This window comes from Zingiber officinale, chromosome 6A, assembly GCF_018446385.1.
Source record: "Zingiber officinale cultivar Zhangliang chromosome 6A, Zo_v1.1, whole genome shotgun sequence".
NCBI lineage: Eukaryota > Viridiplantae > Streptophyta > Magnoliopsida > Zingiberales > Zingiberaceae > Zingiber > Zingiber officinale.
This window is the reverse complement of record NC_055997.1, coordinates 105,052,314-105,058,234: the sequence shown is the minus strand read 5'-3', so window position 1 is coordinate 105,058,234 and position 5,921 is coordinate 105,052,314. Positions and strand designations below refer to the sequence as shown.

The window sequence follows — 5,921 nt, the reverse complement described above, 5'->3', positions numbered from 1 at the left end:
TTCTCCTCCAAGCAAGGTTCGGCCACAAAAGAGAAGCTTCACCAAGGAGAAAAACCAAAATACTAACCAAGCTCCAAGAGATGCTAGCTTTCTCTCCTTCTTCTTCTTCTTCTTCGAGTAGTATCCGGCCACCACAAGAGCTCCAATAGAAGGGTAGGGTTTGGCCACCACAAGAGGAAGAGATGGAGAGGTTGGCCGGCCACACCAAGGAACAAAAAAGGGAGAGGAATAATAGATGTTGTGTCTTGTGAAGGCACCCTCACCCCTTCTTTTATATTCCTTGGCCTAGGTAAATTAGGAAATTTAATTACAATAAATTTTTCTTAATTTCCTTGACATGATTTAATTGAGAGAAATAAAATAAAATTTCCCCAATTAATTTGTGATGGCCGGCCACATTATTGGAATACAAAAGAGTACAAGTTTTAATCAACAATTAAAACTTCCTAATTTGTTTCCGGAAATTTTAAAAAATAAAATTTCTCTTTAAAATCTCTTCATGGTTAATAAAAGGAAATATCTATAATTTTAATTTTATTAACATGTGAATAATTTTAAAGAGAAAATAAAACATCTTTTCCAATCTACAAATAAGGAAAGAGATCTAATCTCTTTCTTTAATCTTTTGTAGATCTTTTACAAGAGAGATATTTTAATTTTAATTCTCTTTAAAATATATCTTCCACATAATAATAAAAATTAAAATTAAATTTCTTTTTTAATTTTATTTGGCCGGCCCTACTAGCTTGGGTTCAAGCTAGGGCCAGCCACCTAATATACCTAGGCCGGCCCTAGCTTGATTCCCAAGCTAGCTTGGCCGGCCCCCTTTGGGTGGGTATAGAAGGTGGGTATAGGTGGGTATAGTACTCTATAAATAAGAGGCTACGATAGGGACCGAGAGGAGGAATTGGTTTTGGCTATCCTACAAACACGCAACTTCTGACATTAACTTATCAGCGATAATTCATCACTAGAGAACTATCATTGAACTACCGCACCAATCCCAAATTACATTTTGGGCTCCTTCTTATTATGAGTGTGTTAGTCTCCCTGTGTTTAAGATATCGAATGTCCACTAATTAAGTGAGTTACTGACAACTCATTTAATTAATATCTAAGTCCAAGAGTAGTACCACTCAACCTTATCGTCATGTCGGACTAAGTCCACCTGCAGGGTTTAACATGACAATCCTTATGAGCTCCTCTTGGGGACATTATCAACCTAGTATCTCTAGGACACAGTTTCCTTCTATAATCAACAACACACACTATAAGTGATAGCATTTCCCAACTTATCGGGTTTATTGATTCATCGAACTAAATCTCACCCATTGATAAATTAAAGAAATAAATATCAAATATATGTGCTTGTTATTATATTAGGATTAAGAGCACACACTTCTATAATAACTGAGGTCTTTGTTCCTTTATAAAGTCAGTATAAAAGGAACGACCTCGAATGGTCCTACTCAATACACTCTGAGTGTACTAGTGTAATTATATAGTCAAGATAAACTAATACCTAATTACACTACGACCTTCTAATGGTTTGTTCCTTTCCATTCTGGTCGTGAGCTACTGTTTATAATTTATAAGGTACTGATAACATCATCTTCTGTATGTGACACCATATACTATGTTATCTACAATATAAATTAAATGAATAACTACAAACAAATGTAGATAATTAGACCAAATGTGATTCTTTATTCATAATGAATGTTTACAAAGCTTAGGCTTTCAGTATACACTCCAACAGTTCCTCCGCTCGGCGTTATCATCATTATAATTTTGGATCCGGATGGACTCGACGCCGACTTCGACAGGAATAACCGCTTCGCCGCCATACACCAAATGGAAAGGCGTGACGCCCGTTCCTTCCTTTGGGGTCGTGCAGATAGCCCATAAGACGCCTGACACTTCATCCACCCAGCTTCCTCCCAAATGGTCGAGCCGAGCACGCAGAATGTGAAGAATTTCCCGGTTGGCTACTTCGGCTTGACCATTGCTTTGGGGATACGCCACGGACGTGAAGTGTTGCTCGATGCCATAGCTTTTGCACCAATCTTCGAGCAACTTTCCCGCCAACTGCCGCCCGTTATCGGAAACAAGTCGACGGGGGATGTCGAACCGGCAGATGATGTGTTGCCATATAAACTTTTTGACCATCTACTCAGTGATCCTGGCCAGTGGCTCGGCTTCAACCCATTTGGAAAAATAGTCGACAGCCACTAGTAGAAACTTCCGCTGACCGGTCGCCATAGAAAATGGACCCACAATATCCATCCCCCACTGATCGAACGGACATGAGACTGTAGCTGCTTTTATTTCCTCCACCGGTCGGTGGGAGAAGTTGTGATACTTCTGGCAGGAAAGACACGTCGCGAAGGTCCGAGCGGCGTCTGCTTGCAGGGTTGGCCAGAAGTATCCGGCCAGCAGGATCTTCTTAACCAACGACCGTCCGCCCGGATGCCCTCCGCACGATCCTTGATGTACTTCTTGGAGGATGTACGTCGCGTCTTCCGAGCTCACGCATTTCAAAAGTGGGCGAGAGAAAGCCTTCTTGTAGAGTTGGTCTCTAATAAGCGTGAACCGACCGGCTCTCCTTCTTAACAGCTGGGCTTCATCCCGATCGGACGGTGTAGCACCCGAGCGGAGAAACTCCATGATGGGTGTCCTCCAATCGCTCGGAAATGTGAGGCCTTCCATCCGGTCGACGTGCGCCACCAAAGATACTTATTCAATTGGTTGCTGGATGACGACTGGCATTATTGAACTTGCGAGTTTGGCTAACTCATCTGCCACCTGATTTTCCGCTCGGGGTATCTTCTGGATAATGACTTCTTTGAAATTGGCTTTAAGCTTTTCGAAGGCTTCAACGTAGAGTTTGAGCCGAGCGTTGTTAATCTCAAAAGTATCAGAGAGCTGCTGAGCGGCTAACTGAGAGTCTGAATGCAGCGTCACTCGTCCGACCCCCACATGCCGGGCTGCCTACAACCCGGCTATGAGGGCTTCATACTCTGCTTCGTTGTTTGTGGCTCTGTAATTCAGCCGGATGGATAGATGCATCTTTTCTCCTTGGGGAGAGAGTAATAACACACCAATCCCGCTTCCGAGCCGAGTGGACGATCCATCCACAAATATTTTCCACATGGCTTCGGGTTCTGACCTTTGTACTTCGGTGACAAAATCCGCCAAGGATTGCGCCTTTATCGCCGAACAGGGCTGGTATTGAATGTCAAATTCGCTCAACTCCGTTGTCCATTTGATGAGTCGCCCGGAAGCTTCTGGATTCAACAACACTCTTCCCAATGGACTATTCGTCCGGACGATGATAGTATGAGCCAAGAAATAGGGACGGAGGCGCCGAGCGGAGAGGACCAAAGAAAAAGCCAGCTTCTCGAGCCTAGTGTAGCGAGATTCAACATCTTTTAAAATATGGCTTAGAAAATATACAGGTTCTTCTCCGCTCAACACTAGATACAAAGTGGCTCACCCATAGCTGGCTTCGCTAGCACAGGCAGAGAGTTCAAGTATGTTTTCAGATCTTCGAACGCCCGATCGCATTCTTCGTTCCAGTGAAACTTAGTGGCTTTGCGCAAGATTTTGAAAAAAGGTAGGCTCCGGTCGGCAGTCTTGGAGATGAATCTGGACAAAGCAGTTATCCGACCGGTCAAGCGCTGCACTTCTCTCAGATTTCTTGGGGGCGGCATATCTTGTTGTGCTTTCACTTTGTTGGGATTTACCTCGATGCCCCGCTCGGTCACTATGTATCCCAAGAAATGCCCGCCTTTTGCTCCGAACAGACACTTCTGAGGGTTCAGCTTAACTCCATACCTCCTCAGCGTTCGGAAAGTCTCCTCCATGTCTTTAAAGAGATCGGTCGCTCGGAACGACTTGATGAGAATATCATCCACATATACTTCTAGATTTCGCCCGATCTGCTACTTGAACACTTTGTTCATCAAGCGCTGATAAGTTGCTCTCGTATTCTTCAGTCCGAACGGCATCACATTGTAGCAATAAGTGTCATCAGCTGTAACGAAGCTAACCTTCTCTTGATCTTCTCGGGCGAGCGGCACTTGATTGTAGCCCTGATAAGCGTCGAGCATGCATATCAACTCGCAGCCGGCTGTGGAGTCCACCAATTGATCGATCCGGGGCAGGGGATAAAAATCCTTTGGGCACGCCTTGTTAAGATCCCGGAAATCGATGCACATTCTCCACTTGTTGCCCGACTTGGAGACTAGTACCACGTTCGCCAACCAGCTCGGGAACTGGACCTCGCGTATGTGGCCGGCCTCCAGGAGTTTCTTGACCTCCGCTCGGATGATTGCATTTTGTTCGGCGCTGAAGTCCCTCTTTCTTTGCTTCACCGGCCGAGTGTCTGGTCGGACGTGGAGCTCGTGTTGTGCTGTAAAATACCGGAAAATAGGCGAATATTAATAAGGAAATTTTCCGAAATTTTTGGAAATTTTTCGGGAATTTTTCGGAGCTCGTATGGATGAGTTAACGGGGACAAAAACGGGGCTCGGAAAAGCCTGTTTCGGATACCCTATTTTAATGAGGAAAAGTTTTAATTTTCCTTTTCCTTTTCTTTTTCTTTCATTTTTCTTTTCCTCTGGTTTTTTTTCCCCGACGCCGAACTCGTGCCATTTCCCTTTCCTCTCCCGCGCGTGCCGAAGCCCGACGCCGAGCCCTAACCGCCGGCCCCTCTTCGAAGGCCAATTTAAATCGTTCCTGGCTTTCTTCTCCTCATCTTCTTTACGGGGCCTCACACCTACGTCCAGGTCTGCACCTCCCTGTAACATCGCCGGCTACTGCCGACTCTAACGCCTTACCCCGACGCACGGAGCCAGTCGTGGTCGTGCCCTAGCAGAGACTTGCCGACGCCATTGCCGCCAGCGACGCCGAGCGCCTCTGCACAGCGCCGTCGCCGTCCGGAATTTGTTGCCGGCTTCTCCTCTACCCCACCACCTCTGTGCCCTAGCTTGAAGCCGACGGCCACGGTTTAATCTCTCCGGCGACCATTTTTGGTTGCTGTCCTTGCTATTTCCTAGTGCCGGCAGCCGACCACTTTGCCCTAGATTCCTTCACACAGTAACCATAGTGCTCTGCTCACTTTGGTGCCCTAATTGTGATCTGGAAGGTAAGGTTTGGTTTCAGAAATTAGGTTGTTTAAATTCGGAATGCTTGGTTTTGTGATCTTCTCATCTTGGTCTGATCCAGGAAGGGAGGTTTTGTGATTGTGAAGATGCTCTTTGGTTCCAGTAGTGCAGATTCTTGATTGTGGATCGAAGGATAAGGACTGTGAGGTGAAATTTAGTGCTGTAGATCAACAAGTGCGGTTGTGAGATTCTGTTCTGTTCTCTTCTGTGGTGTTCTTGATTTCAGCTCACTTTGTTCAAGCAACACTCCTTTCCGCCAGTTCCTCTTTGGCTGCTGATTAAGAACAGAAATCTGTGATTTGAGGTAAAGTGTATAATTTGTTCCGATCTTATGAGCCTACTTAGGAGAAATCAAGTTTATTTAGGTTTAGACCTAAAGCAAGTTGATTATGTGATGTTGATTAGGGTTTTGTCCTAATTTAGGGTTAGAGATTTCATTTAGCTATTTATGGGAAATTGTAGCTAAATAAAATATATTTACATTGGTACCACAGGTCTTTGACGCGAGACGGGTATCTCGATTATTGGATTGGACCTTTCTATTTTGGAGGCGGGTACCTTTGACTTATTGTCTTTGATATGCTTAGTAATTAAATTAACAAGATGCATTAATTGTGTTTCTTACTTGTTTCGGTTAATCACTGCCCAATACATGCTACCTGTTGATTGATTGTTTGTTTACATCTTGTATGGATATGTACCTGATTCCACATGCTCATGGGTAGTGATATAACCATATTTTACCATGTCAGG

General features: G+C 44.6%; 1 long non-coding RNA gene across 1 annotated transcript; it reads left to right on the top strand.

The window, feature by feature from the left end:
* The first annotated feature begins 4,842 nt into the window (after positions 1-4,842).
* Positions 4,843-5,702, top strand: LOC121994275. The gene is made up of 3 exons (XR_006115665.1): positions 4,843-5,149; positions 5,230-5,472; positions 5,663-5,702. It is a non-coding gene; the product is annotated as an uncharacterized LOC121994275 (long non-coding RNA).
* Positions 5,703-5,921: the final 219 nt, after the last annotated feature.